This window comes from Crocuta crocuta, unplaced genomic scaffold, assembly GCF_008692635.1.
Source record: "Crocuta crocuta isolate KB4526 unplaced genomic scaffold, BGI_CrCroc_1.0 scaffold556, whole genome shotgun sequence".
NCBI lineage: Eukaryota > Metazoa > Chordata > Mammalia > Carnivora > Hyaenidae > Crocuta > Crocuta crocuta.
This window is the reverse complement of record NW_027527436.1, coordinates 5,165,991-5,181,626: the sequence shown is the minus strand read 5'-3', so window position 1 is coordinate 5,181,626 and position 15,636 is coordinate 5,165,991. Positions and strand designations below refer to the sequence as shown.

Below are 15,636 nucleotides of genomic sequence, written 5' to 3'. Positions count from 1 at the left end.
TAAGAAAGATAAGAACTGAAATTTCAACTGGATAAAAGCAATAGCATTTTAATTTGAATGGGGAAAAAAGTCCCCGGGCATCATGCATGCAGACTTCTTATGCCTGTAAGAATTTCTTTGGAAACCTAGTTCTCACAATAAAGCAGGAAATAAGGGAAAGCTACAAGAGCATCTGTTCTCATGAGATTTTCAGACTTGAATCACAAACTAAAGGAAGTTTGGATAGTTCGGGTAAAGTTCAGATACTTATCTGAATTTGGGGGTGGTTATTTAAACCAAACCAAATACAATATACTACAGTTCATCTCCTAAAGACTAAACTCTTATTTGAGAACATTGGCCATAATGGCATTCACACCAAACATTTAGTTACTAACCTTTCATACCTGCTCTACATAATTAAGTTGAAATGGAGAATATACATAGGTTTTCTGCTGTCATTATATTTGTTAGAGGTGACCCTAATTAAACTATGTTAATCTATGTCTGTCTGGTGTTGTAATTATTTGAAATATGTGAAATTTGACAATAATGTCAAAGACATGGAAAGAGCATTGAGAATAACTTTCAGTCTCTCCCAGGTACAGATCAATGAGTGTTTTGATTATAATACAAAACAATAGCTCATTGATTTTTATGTACTTAAGAGACATTTGTTTCTGACCTACGTCAAAAAGCAAGGCCAACGATATGTAGTATAAATTAAATGTTGGGTTATATTTCAGTTTGATACAGAAGAACAGATAATTGCCTTCCATTTATATAATGTTTTGCTGAACTTGCTCTATACTTTAAAGCAATCAACTGATAATGCACACTCTGGAAAGCAACCCTAAGGGAAGTGGGATTAAATACATGGTATAAATCAGAATTGGTTGAATTTTACTACATTTTTGGCTTGGCTAACACCTTAAACCAGTTTTCAAATATCTAGGATCAGTAAAATTTGAAATATATATTGTACAGCTTAATTCTCTCCTCCTGTTAAAACTGACGTGCATTTAATAGGATATCGAATCTGTAAATCCTTATGCTTTTATAGATTACTCCTCATATGCCTCATAAAAATCTATGCAATGTCCAGGAAGTCAGCAGTTCCAATTGTCTTAAAAAACAGCTTTTCTAAGTTTTATAACCCGGAACAGAAACCTGAAGCTCTAAATTTATGAAATATTCAAACCTAAATTGATTACTAGGGCATCAGGCTCTAAGAAATGCTCTCTTCTATGTTGAATTGAATGACATTACAAAAGGAAAGAACCTCTGGCAGAAATTCAAACTGAGATGTCCTTTAAAACAGCATTGCTCTCTTTTCTTCACCAGTCTCTAGGAAGCTTTTTATCTTGGTTCTCAAAAGCCTGGCATCCCAGAAAATTTTGTTACAGACAAATTAAGTAATTAGGATTACAGGCAATGGCATTATTCTGTCCTAACGAAAGAGAAGAGCCTTTAGTACAGTCAGTTTTTTCCTGAGAGGTCAGAGAAGGGCTAATGCCCCACTTCCTCACTGCTCTAGTTAACATTCCATTTCAAAGGATATTAGGGAAAACAGGCTAATAGGAAAGGTTAAGGGAAAGCATGGAAAAGAGGAGGATTGCAGAGAGGAGAGTGTGTAAATCAGCTAGGAAAAGAAAACAAAGCCGGGAATTCTATTTAGTGATGTGTTTCTAGGATTCTTTTTTTAAGTACTTCTTAGGAAGTGAGGGTTTAAAAAGTGTGGGAGCTTTAGAGATTCAGTAAAGGGATTTAGAACATTATAAATAATTGATTTGTAAACTTTTGCATTAAGGTCTTAAATTATCTTTGAGTGATGACAAGAAGATTGCTATTAAACCTATGTTCTGGGTAGTTATACAGCTGTATTTAATCAAGATGTGGTGCTGTGATTTTACTGAGCACATATCTGAGGATTTGGGATTGGGAGAATGTCACTAATGTAAATGACGTAGCCGAATATTTCTCCTAAATATTCTAAGCTTCATATTTCTCCTAAAGTATTCAATACTCTGATAGCTTTGTTTCGTGAATAGATAGCACCACAATAATCAATAATCATTAGTTGTTATTGATAATGTATATGAGAAATATATAAATATAATTATCATATCCTCCTGACTCTTCCTTTAAATAACTCTAATTTAATTGTTCTTTCTGGGATGTGGTTTGTCACATACAATGTGAAACATCCTCCAGAAATCTACAAAGTACAAAGGAGACTAAATAGGAACAATAAAGAGGATGTAAAGAGTATAGTGGAGAAGAGATTGGTTCAAGGTTTTGAGGAGCCAAAAGATATTAAGAAAATAAAGAATGTTGGGAAATTAGATGTTCTATAAAATTTAAGGAGATCAAAAAGACAAAAAACCAAAAACTAGCTGCTTGATATTTGGATTTTCAATATGAGGATAGACTCAGGTCATTTTTCAGCTCAATTCTGAAAAATTCTTGGACAATATCTTGCTTTATCTTTTAGTTATGGTAATTATTGACTATTGCATGTATCTTTTATTTTTTAATTTGTATCTTTGTGTTTTAAAAGGAAAGACATTTTTATCAATTATACATTCATACAGTGTAAACGATCTCCCTGCCCCTCTCCCAATTTAAGTTGAAATTATCATATTGGGAATATAAAACAACTATGATTAATATGCAAATGCCTGGAATGGAGAAAAATAGTATGTAAGAACAGATAGGTAATGGAAATTCTATGAAATTACAAAAAGAAATGCTAGGGTTCAAAAAAAGCTGACAGATGTGAAGAATGCTTTGATTGTCTTTTTACTAGACAGGGTACAGATGTGGGAAAAATTCTAAGGATATGTCAATAGAAACTTATAAAAATGAAAAGCAAAAAGTAGGAGCACCTGAAAAGCAAAAAGTCAGTTAAGTGTCCAACTTCAGCTTAGGTCATGATCTTGCAGTTCATAGGTTCGAGCCTCACGTCAGTCTCTGTGGTGATAGCTCAGAGCCTGGAGCCTGATTTGGATTCTGTGTCTCCTCTCTCTCTGCCCCTCCCCTGTTCATGCTTTGTCTCTCAAAATATGAATAAACATTAAAAAAAAGTTAAAAAAGAAAAGCAAAAAGTAAGAATACTTACAAAATGGAACAATAGATTCAAGAACTGTGGCACAATTCCAAAAGGTGTCATATGCATAATGGAAATATCACTAGGAGAAGGAAGACAAAAAAGAAGAGAAGAAATATTTGAAGCAATAATGAGAATTTCCTGATTAATGTTAGATATGAGACCATAGATATGGGAAGCTCAGAGAAACCAAAGCATAATAAATGCCCAAAACCCCATACCTAAGCATATAATATTCAAAATAGAGAAGTCAAAGGTTAAGAAAAAAATCTTGGAAGATGCCAGAGGGGAAAAAAACACATTACCACATAATTTCTTATAAAACATGCATACTAGAAGGGAGTGTAGTAAACTATTTTTAAATTAATTTATTTATTTTTAGAGAGACAGAGACAGCACAAGTGGGAGAGGGACAGGGAGGAGTGAGAGAGAGAATCCCAAGCTGCCAGTGCAGAGCTAGAACCCACAAACTTGTGAGACCATGACCCGAGCTGAAACCAAGGGTTGGATGCGTAATCAACTGAGCCCCACAGGTGCCCCAGGGTAGTGAACTCTTTAAAGTGTTAAGAAAATAAACACCAACCCAAAATTCTATACCCTTTAAAATTATCTTTCAAAAAAGGGGAAATAAAGACTTACTTAAAAAATTGAGAGAATTTTTCCAGTAGACTTGCCTTGCAAGAAAATTTAAAAGAATTTGCTCAGAGATAAGAGTTATATAGATCAGAAATTCATGTGTACATAAACAAAGGAAGAGCATTAGAGAAGGTAATAAGAACAGGTAAATAAAATCTTTGTGTTTTTAAATTCTTAATGAATCTAACAGATAAGTTCTTTATTCTTAATTTTTTCTAAAAGATAACGGTGTATTCAAATGGTAATAGCAATAATACATTTCATTATGTATGCTTCTGTATTATAAGTTTGATTATGCTTTTATGTTATATGCATTATTATAGTTCATGTATAAGTGAAATGAATGGAAGCAATGATACAAGTATTGGTAGAGAGAAATGGGAATATTGTGTTATAAGATACTTGTACTATTGATGAAGTGATGTTACTTGAAAGACTTGAGGTAGTTGTAAATGTAAATTGCAAACTCTAAGGCAATCACTGAGTATAGTAAAAGAAAAAAAAAGAAGTATAATTGGTTTGCTAAGAAGGGAAAGAAAATAGAATCATATAAAAAGCTCAGTGAAAATCAAAAAAGACAGAGGAAGAAATTAGGACAAAAATGGGGAGAAAGAACAAAGTCAATGGACAGAAAACTAACAAATATGGTAGATATTAATCCAATTATATCAATAATCACTTTAAATGTCAATGGTTTAGATATGTTAATATGATAATTAAAAAAACATTGTCAGAGTGGATCAAAATATAAGACTAACTTAAATGTTGTCTACCTGAAACCCACTTGAAATGTAAAAACAAATATAAATTAATATTAATGAGATAATGAAAGGTATGCCATACTAAGATTAATTAGAGGAAAGATGAAGTAGCTATGTTAGCTTCAGACAGAGTAGGCTTCAGATTAATGAAAAGTAACAACGATAAGGAGGAGCATTACATAATGAAAAAGGGGACAATTCTTGAAGAAAATATGTAAAACAGCCTTTCATATGTACATGTCTATCAACAGAGTCAGAATACATGAAGCAAAACTTCATAGAAATGCAAAGAGCGATATATGAATCCACTCTTATAGTTGTAGACTTCAACACCACTCGATTGGAAAGGGGCAGATCTAGCAGGCAGAAAATCAGGAAGGACATAGTTAACTCAGTAGTACCATCAATTAATTGGCTGTAATGGACATCTATACACTAATTCATTCAACAACACCAGAATTGGGGCGCCTGGGTGGCTCTGTTGGTTGGGCCTCCAGCTTTGGCTCAGGTCATGGTTTCATCGTTCGTGGGTTCGAGCCCCATGTTGGGCTCTGTACTGACAGCTAGCTCAGAGCCTGGAGCCTGCTTCGGATTCTGTGTCTCCCTGTCTCTCTGACTCTCCCCTGCTCATGCTGCTTCTCTCTCTCTCTCAGAAATAAATAAAACATTTAAAAAAATTAAAAAACAACAGCAGAATTACATATTCCTTTCAAGCTCACATGGAACATTCTCCAAGTTAGACCACATTCTAGACCATAAAACGTTCCTTAACAAATTCAAGAGAAGAAATCATACCAAGCGTGTTCTCAGACTAAAGTGGAGAAAAACAACTTGGAGATTAACCAACATACTTCTAAATAATATATGGTTCATTACAAGAATTACAAGAATAAAATACAAAATAAATTAAAAATTTTTTGAACTAAATGAAAATAAAAATACAACTTATCAACATTTGTGCAATGAAGTGAAAGAAGTGATTAAAAGGAAATTTATAGCATTGAGCACATATATTGGAAAAGAAGACCTATTGAATAATAATTTAAACTTCTATCTTAGGAAACTAGAAAAAGAAGGGCAAATTAAACCCAAAATATGAACAAGTATAGAAGTAATAAAAATTACAGCTGAAATCAATAAATTTGGAAAGAGGGAATCAATAAAGAGAGTCAACAAAGACAATGGATAGTTATTTGGAAAGATGAATAAAATCTATAAGCCTCTGATCAAGATAATTATGAAGAAAAGAGAAGATACAAATTACTAATTACTAATATCAAAAATAAAAGGAACATTATATCTCATGAATATTAAAATGATAATAATGGAAGACTATGATTAATTCTATATCCACAAATTGATAATCTAGATCAAATGAACCAATTCCTCAAAAGACACAATCTGATAAAACTCATACAAGAAAGAAGGAACTATCTGAATAGACCCATATCTATAATAGAAATTGAATAAAAAATTAATAATCTTCCAAGGTAGAAAGCACAGGCACAGATGGGCTCACTGGTGAGTTCTATGAAACATTTAAGATATTATACCAATTCTCTACAATAGTTTCCAGAATATAGAAGCAGAAAGAGTATTTCCTAACTAGTTTACGAGACCAGCACAAACCTGATAGGAGATCAAATAAACATATTACAAGAAAAGGAAACTACAGAGCAATATATCTCACAAACATGATACCTAACCCTAACTTTTCAACAAAATATTAGCAAATTGAATTAAGCAATACATAAAATGAATTACACATCATAAGCAAGTAAAATTTATTGTAGATATATAAGACTGGTTCAAAATTCCAAAATTCATTAATATAATCCTCCATATTCAATAGACTAGAGAAGGAACCAATGATATAGTATCAATATTATAATATACAAAATCATATAAGTCAACAGAAAATACTTGGCAATATTTAACTCTTATTCATGTTAAAAAGAAAAAAAATCTAGCAGAAAACCAGGAATAGAAAGGAACTTTCTCAATTTGATAAAGAATACCTACAAAATAAACAAACAAAGAAATTAAAAGAAAACCTGTGGTTAATATCATTCTTAATGGTGAGAAACTTGAAATTTTCCCACTAAGATTATGGGGAAGGCAAGGTTCCATCTAACACTGCTTGTCAACATTGTACTGGAAGTTCTAGTTAATGCAGTAAGACAAGAAATGGAAATAAAAGACGTGCGGTTTGGGAATGAAGATATGAAAATTTCTTTTTTTGCAGACAACATGAGTTTTTATATACAAAATCTGAAAGACGTAACAATAACAACAAAACACTCCTTGAACTAATAAGACATTATAACAAATATTCAGGATACAAGGTTCATGTACAAAAGTCAATCATTTTCCCATATATCAACCATGAACAAATGGAAATTGTACCTTGCACATAGACTTTTGAGTCCCCTTTACATCACAAAGTCAAACTCTCAGTCACCACTTCCAACCTACAGACCTGGAGTCCATAATTTATGTGGCTTCACTCAAACTCACCAACATTTCTAGTCCATGAAGGGGTTTATCTTTCCTTTGAGCCATGCTGTGTTTTTTTCTTACCATTTTTTTTTCTATCTTATGAACTATTGCTTTGTACTTGAGGTGAAGGAAGTGAATCAAAGCATGAATTCAAGAGAGAGAGACAGTACATGCAAGAGAGAGCAGGAGCAGGAGAGAGGGCAAGATGNGGAAACTAATTTGACAATAAACTATTTGTAAAAAAAAATAATAATAAAATAAAATATAAATTCCAAAAAAATAACAAAAAAACAAAGCATGAATTCAATACACCATCTTTTTAAAAAAATTTTTTTAATGTTTTATTTATTTCTTAGAGAGAGAGAGAGACAGAGAGAGAGAGAGAGAGAGAGAGAGAGAGAGTGTGTAAGGGAGGGTCAGAGAGAGAGAGGGAGACACAGAAGCTGAAGTAGGCTCCAGGCTCTGAGCTAGATGTCAGCACAGAGCCCGACACAGGGCTTGAACCCACATACCGTGAGATCATGACCTGAGTTGAAGTTGGACGCCCAACTGACTGAGCGACCCAGGCGCCCCTCAATACACCATCTTTATAAGACATTCTTTGACAGGCTATTTAACAGATTATTTTCATACTTTTCATATCCCTAGCTCATGATGCTCTTCCACATGTTTTAATGTTTCTTAATGCCTTGAATGTGTCCAGCTCTTTCTTACCTTAAAGTCAGAATAAACACATTTTTTACCTAAGACAGTCTTGTTCAAGCTTTTCACATGGCTGGATTCATCTTCCAGAGAAGAAATCCCTGTTTAGTCAATATAAGTGTTCAGAATGCTTTTAGGTTCTCTCAGAGCATTACTTAAGATGAATAATTAATTATTTATTGGTTTATTGCGTGGTTGCATGACCTTTCAGCCCTATCAAAAGGAAAGCTCTATACAGGACATTTCTATGGAAGTTGTGTAGTTCAGGCACTATTGGGCATTTGTTGAATGAATATACAACACTTGCCTCTTTTATGAATGAGGTATAACATTGCTAAACAGGAATCTACTTTGCATACATAAAATTTATCAATCTAGTATGTTAAAACATCCTCTTTTTTCTCCTTATAAATATAATGGATGGACTAAACTCTAAATCAGTAGAGTACATCATTACGATGTGATAAAGAGATCGACATTTTTTTTAATAGTTTATTGTCAAATTAGTTTCCACATAACACTCAGTGCTCATCCCCACAAGTGTCCTCCTCCATGCCTATCCCCCCCCCACATCCATCAGTCCTCAGTTTTTGTCAGCATTCAAGAGTCTCTCATGGTTTGCCTCTCTCCCTTTCCCCCACCATTTCCGCCCTTCTTCTCCCCCTTGTTCCTCCGTCAAGTTCCTCCTAATCCTCCTATACGTGCAAACATATGATATTTGTCCTTCTCTGCCTGACTTATTTCGCTCAGCATAACACCCTCAAGGTCCATCCATGTTGCTACACATGGCCAGATTTCATTGTTTCTCATTGCCATGTAGTATTCCATGGTATAGATAAACCACATCTTCTTGATCCATTCATCTGTTGATGGACACTTAGGCTCTTTCCATGTTTTAGCTATTGTGGAGAGTGCTGCTATGAACATTGGGGTACATGTGCTCCTATGCATCAGCATTTCTGTATCCCTTGGGTAAATTCCTAGCAGTGCTATTGCTGGGTCATAGGGGAGTTCTATTGTTAGTTTCCTGAGGAACCTCCACACTGTTTTCCAGATGGGCTGTACCAGTTTACATTCCCACCAACAGTGTAGGAGGGTCCCCGTTTCTCCACATCCTCGCCAGCATCTAGAGTTCTCTGATTTGCTCATTTTAGCCACTCTGACTGGTGTGAGGTGGTAAGAGATCGACATTTTTAGGTTACTAATCAGGCACAGTTATTGAAAAATTATTTAGAATTATCATAAGAAACAAGTCTTTGCATCCAAAGATAATCCCTTGAGTTATTTATGCTGCAGTTCTGTTTGCTTTAGGTTTTCAAAAATGCCTTTATTTTCTCAACTCAAAGACTGTAAAATTTGAGAGTTGGTGATGGAAAATTAGTGTAAGATTTACTTGAGCTCAGAAGCAAAATTTTAGATACTTGTTCAAGACTTATCTTATTCATTGAAGCATAACACCTTGACGTGATTAAAAGCCTCCAGTGACTAATTCCCACATGAATTTTCTAAGTCATTCTTTTACTTCAGAAATATTATGGAACTTCTTAAAGATGTAGAATGGGACCAAACAAAATGAATAATTACTTAGAACTGGAGTTTCAAAGAACTTCAGTAGGAATGAGTTAGATTAGGGGCGACTGGGTGGCTCAGTCAGTTAAGCATCCAGCTTCAGCTCAGGTCATGATCTTATGGTTTGTGGGTTTGAGCCCAGCATTGGGCTCTGTGCTGACTGCCAGCTCAAAGCCTGTAGCCTGTTTNCTCTCTCTCTCTCTCAGAAATAAATAAAAAACATTTTAAAAAATTAGTAATGAGTTAGATTTTCAGGGTCAGATAACTGAATACTTAGTATTATTCAATAGCATCTTTTTCTGTTGACAAATGCAATTGATGGAAAATATGCTTGTAGATCATGTGCTCTATTTTCTTACCAAAATGTGGGAATTATAACTGGAATTCTATGGTTTGGAACAAACATGAACTTGAATTAGGAAATTTTATTAAATATGGAACAGTGAGGAAAGTGTGTATGGGGGGGTGGTAAAGGGAACCAAAACTCTTACACTCTTGTAGTGTGTTCAGTGTTTACAAAAACTTGCCAAAATTTGAATCCCTGTCTACCATGGGATAAAGCACAATATGAAAATTCAGCTTCTGTCTTAGTCATCTATTCATATACACCATATTAGCTTGGGACGTTAAAGAAATATTTTAGTAACACCGCAAGAATTGCAGCCAACAATCTTTTCCGGGTTATGTGCAAAATAAACAGTGACTAGGAAGGAAACTTATTCAGTAAGAGAACTTTAAATTTTTATAACTATAACTTTTAGTATAGGAAGAAGAAATGAAATTAAGTTGCTAAGCTGTTAATGAATTCTGGCTTTATTTAGGTATAGTATCTTTTCAGCAAAAGCGTATGTTGCATAACCTTTAGGATGGTAAGATCTCAGAAAAATTAATAAGGACCATTCTAATTTGGACACAAACAGTAAAAGAACTATTTGTGGACTGGAAAAAAGAATAGTTGCAAACCAGGAGAAGGATTCCTTTGAAGACAAGGTTTCAACTCCTTTAAACTATGAAGAGGAGCCAAGGGACAGATTTTGCACCAAGAGATGTTGCAACAGAAGAACTGGGATTTTTTAATATTCATTATTATTTTGTGTATATATTTTCTGAGATAATTATGTGTCTCCATGTCCCTCATAGCTTATCTGCATCACTACTATTTCAGGCATAGAGTAAAACCTTCATTCAGTTCTCTTTGTAAACCACCTAGTGTTGTCAAATAAATCATGAATAAGTACTTTTAAAAAATACTTAAAAATGTAAGGGAATCATTGGATTCTTTATAGGTTCATATTATTTTCTAGAATTTTTCAAAATGCTTCTATCCTCTCTTCAAATTGACTTCGAGTAGTTTGGCAGACAGTGTTCATTGCCACTCACACTCTTACTTCCTCGGCTCTCAAGCTTTCGAGTTCTATTAGAGCCAAGGTAGTTATTTTCCTGGTGGTCTCCATACAATATAAAGAAACCAGATCAGATCGGCTTATTTTATTTCCTCAGCTTGTCCACTCAGTACTTAATATTTTATTTGCATTTTCATTGAGATAGGTATCATTGTGATAATATTACAGATCCGGGTGAAAAAAGCCTAATTTGTGGCAGATGTTTTGTTTTGTTTTGTTTTGTCCCTTTACAAGGCCTCTGGCATTCTCAACTTTGGGACTGTGTTTCTGTTACATTATTATCCCCATTGCTTTTACCTTCATACTCACCCCATGTCTAGGCATGTTTATTTCCAATGAGAAGGGCTGGGAGGGAGTCAAGAAAATATTTGCCTCATAACCAAGAAGGAAATTGGCTTACACCCTGAAAACATATCACATTTGAGCCCAGAGATAGAGGCAAACACACTATTGGTCTCATATTTTGTAAAAAAAAAAAAAAAAAAAAAAAAAATAGCAGTATTCATTCAACCTTGCTTTTGCAAATTAAAGATAGCATAGCAGTGTGGTTGAGAGCCCAGCTTTGGACTGTTTTGACCCCTGAGATTTTAAGTCTATCCCCACCATTTTCTATTTAGGTAACATGAGATTCATTCATTAGTTTTAAACGTATGAGAGTCTATAGTCTTTACAAAATATTATCCCTCTTGATTAATAATCTCCCTTTCTCTGCATCCCTATACACTGAGCCTTCACAACCATGCACTTTAACTCCACACCTCATTTTTCCCCCTCTACTAGGATCAAAAGGAAACACACACATACACACACAATAGAAACAACATAAAAACAATAAAAAAATAAAAATTTTAAAGTAGATTTTGAAAAAAAAAATTTGGGAATACAGGAAAAACCAATTAAGAACTAAAACATAATTTGGAACATGATTAAATTTAAACTATTATGTATGTATGTATGTACGTATGTATTGTTTAATGTTTATTTTTGAGAGAGAGAAAGAAAATGAGCAGGGGAAGGGCAGAGAGAGAGGGAGACACAGAATCCGAAGCAGGCTCCAGGCTCTTGAGCTATCAGCACAGAGCCCAACCCATGAGTCTCAAACTCATGAACCAGAGATCATGACCTGAGCCAACGTCAGATGTTCAACCAACTGAGCCACCCAGGCACCCCTAAAGTCGTACTTTAAAAACTAAACCAGGATAATGGAAATACTGAAGAATCGCATTCAAGAGAAAACTATAAGATATAGTCTACATGCTATAACTGGATTATAAAGGAGAAAATCAGGAGGAAAAAAAAAGAAAGATTAGGAATATAGTTATATGAACTTGTCTTAAGTTTACATATGGTGATTGCAGATGGATAAGGGATAAAGAATGATTCACATTAAAAAATTCAGGCATATTTTGTCAGTAAATTATCATATCACCTTGAGAAAATCTCATAGCTTTAAGCTCTTAAATTGGAAGTATTTGTTATCTCCTTGACTGAATGGTAACTTCATTATTGAATAAATATTGATAAATAAATGATCATGGAAATAATGTAGCTGCTTGGAACTGAGGTTTCTATTTTGATAATAGGTGCAACTCCTGGGAGCTAATTATGTTTTCTGAAAAGGTCAGAAAAAAATTAATAAATGAATGCTAGTTGAAGAATGTGTGTGAATTATGAGTACTTTAATTCTTTGAGGGCAACAAGAAGAGTTGAATTTACTCATACCTTGAAAGTATTTTTTTGGAGCCAAAGCATGGAAATAATTATAAGAAATTAAAAATGAAAAGAAATCAAAACAGCTGGCTTTACCCAATTAGACCAAATAAGTTATGAAATCACATGTGTGAGAATAATAAATCTTATTCAGAAACTTAAGATATTTTTACTGATATTGGCAGCTGCTCTCAGTTCAAGATAGTTATATAATAGGTGGGTTTTCATGCTGCATGCTATGGTATGACAATCCGTGCGCTTTACTCCCCTTCTTACAAGTGTGTCCTGCATAATTAAATTCTCAAAACAAAGCCAGAGCCTACCTGTTATTTAAGCAATGGGAAAATAGTCAAGAATAGAGAAAATTTGGGTTTAATTTTTTTCTCATTGATGAAAGTAAACAGTTGATTCAGCATGTGTTTTTCCCATCCAGTGATCAGAATTTTAATATTGAATTACTTAGATTTATGAGAAGAAAAATGTTCCCTGACATCCTATTTTTTTATATGTGATTTTGTTTACAATTGACTTTAACACCAAATTCTAGGTTCCAGAGAAAGATACTTTGTGTCTCACTTTTCTCCCCAAAGTAGTTAGTATCTTAGTTTGTGTTCACAATACTTTTGACAATAGATATGGCAAGGGTTGTACTATTCTAATGTCATAGATGCAATACTCAAGACACAAGCTAGCCAAACATTTCTTCTGCTTGGGGCTTTTCCTATTAACCCAAAGAGAAAAAAAAAAATCCCAATTCTTTATTATCCAAGTTGCTGGAATCTGCAGAGTCAGCGTCCCAATCTAGCCTAGGTAGACAGTAAAGGTGTCAAGGAGGAAGCCAGAAGCCAGAGACCACTCCCACTGATTCTTCTCCATGTCCCTCCGTTTTATTTCACCTGCAGATACTATCAAGAAAGAAAAGACAAAGTTTAAGGGATATATCGTCAACTGACAGTCTCCAGCTGTCAAAAAATTTGCCTCCCCCAAATTTCTTCCAAAATACTTACACAGACAGGGAAACATAAGAAAATTCCTTAACATCAAAGACTTGGAGTGACCATCAATTTATTTCTAAGATCTGAGAGAATCATCCACTTACCAGAGGACTCCTTTCATGCTCTTTTGCTAGGAATAGTTTTCATTGCCATTCATGGAAGGTTCTTCAGAGGGGACAATTTTTTCTCTCCAAACATATACCTGCTGCCATCTTATTTTCTCTTGTTGGAAATTTTTTTTTTTTTTTGGTCTCAAATTATCATGTCCTCTTTAATCCAATTGATGATAGTAAATATTTTTATTTAAATTAAGCTTTTTCTTTTTGTTAATACATGATGTGTATGTACATTCTTTCTGTGAGGTCCTGAGATGGTAGTATTTTTTCATGGCTTTTCCGCAAACAACCTATGTAAGGTCTACACTAAACAGAAAGTAGGCAGCAGTTTCTCTTTTGAGGCACTGGTTTTTCAGCCAACTACAGTACTTTCTCTTTACCTCCTCTGTCTCAGCATTAGCCTTTCAGAGATCAACTGGGAAGACACTGACTTGAGCAGTCACATTCTGAGGGCTAAGTTGTGGACAGGGATAAAAGTTCATAAGTAATTTATTTTGGAAAAAAACCAGAAATTCAGGGAGCAATAAGTATTGTTCATATATATTTTCATAGTTTTGTCTCTAAATATGAAGAAGATTATAAAACATGGATTTTCCCGGTTAACAGATAAACACATATGTGATTTGTTAAATATGCCAAATCCCCTCCACCTCAGGAGATGTATCATTTAACATTCATCCTGTGATAATGAAAGTTCATGTTCCCCCCACATCCTCACCAAGTATTTTGTCATAGTTTTATATTTTTTTCCAATTAGGTGAGAAATAGTAGAACAGGATAGTTTTAATTTGCATTTTTCTTATTTTTCTTATTTCCTGTCATTTATACATCTTTTTTTTCCTCATGTGCATTGTCTCCCTTGCTAGCTAATTTATTCTATGGGGCAGTGAGAGTTTTTTCTTTTCTATTTTCAAAAGTTCTTTATATATTAGGAATATAAACTCTTTGATATAATTTATAAATATTTTTTTATTTTATTATGTTATTTTTATGCTGAATATGGCAACACACTTTACATAAAAAAAGTAATTAAATTTATATACTTTATTTTTAATGCTTTCAGATTTTGATTTATAGTTTGAAATTCTTTTTCCTACTCTAAAGTTATAGAAAAACTCACTAATTATTGATTTTAAAATATTGGTTTTATTTTTTACATAAAAATATCTAATTTTTAAATTTATTCTTGTATATGGTATAAAAAATGAATTTGACTTTTGGTTTTAGCTCTAACATATAAATAACTTGGAAGTTGTCACTCCCATTCTTACAATAAAAAAAGTTACATGTACTGCAAATCAATGACTTTTGGGTCCATCAGAGATCTGGTTGCAGGGAAAACTGCCATTGGATATGACAGAAAGACGGGGGATTCTAGAGAGTCACACCTAAATTCTGCTTATTTGGAGAAGGAGCCACTAGAGCTATAAAGTGATAGGAACATTTAAATAGTAATTTTGATGAATTGTTAAATTAATCACTGCTTTTGCTCATACCTACAGGAACCCACACCATGTTCTCATGTTGAAGATTTGGAAAATATCCTCTCATGGCTCTGGTGGAGCAAGGGGGAGAGGAATTATTGTAAAATGTGCCCAGAGAGTTCTCCATGAGAAAGAACTAGTCTCTCAGAGGACAGTACTTTACTAAAATCTTATTTCGTCTTGTTGAAGACCATTCCTCCCTGTCAGACTTCCTCAAATCAGTCTCTCACCTAAATGGAAAAATAAAAAGCTATATCATCAGAGTAATATTTGTGCAGACTCTTGTTACAGTATACAGATATAAGTCTACGAATAGACTGAGACATGATCATAAAACTATGTCATACTTTTCCTACCCCACCTCTTATCACTAGCCCCACAGAACTGCAGTAAAATACAGTCAATTACACCTAAAATAGCTTCAAGAAAGAAACTCTCTCTGAAGAGGAGTATTTAGGGAAGCCCAAAATCAACAGAAAAGACTACAACCTGGACATTAAAAAAATAAGAGGTCCCTGGAAGCTTGAGCAAACACTAAACATAGCCCAACTCCTAGGCAGATTAACATAGGTCCTCACACTATGGGCCTATTAGCTACAGTCCCTATTACTTGATACAATATTCCCAGCTCACAAAACAATTATAATCATGCCAAAGGGAAGAAAAACAATTT

General features: G+C 33.9%; 1 long non-coding RNA gene across 1 annotated transcript in view; it reads left to right on the top strand.

Moving 5' to 3' along the window:
- Window positions 1-15,193, top strand: part of LOC144227925 (uncharacterized) — a 119,296-nt gene extending 104,103 nt beyond the window's left edge. Inside the window, exon 5 of the long non-coding RNA XR_013334072.1 lies at window positions 14,982-15,193. This is a non-coding gene — a long non-coding RNA (uncharacterized LOC144227925). The remainder of the gene's footprint in view (window positions 1-14,981) is intronic.
- The last annotated feature ends 443 nt before the right edge of the window (window positions 15,194-15,636 follow it).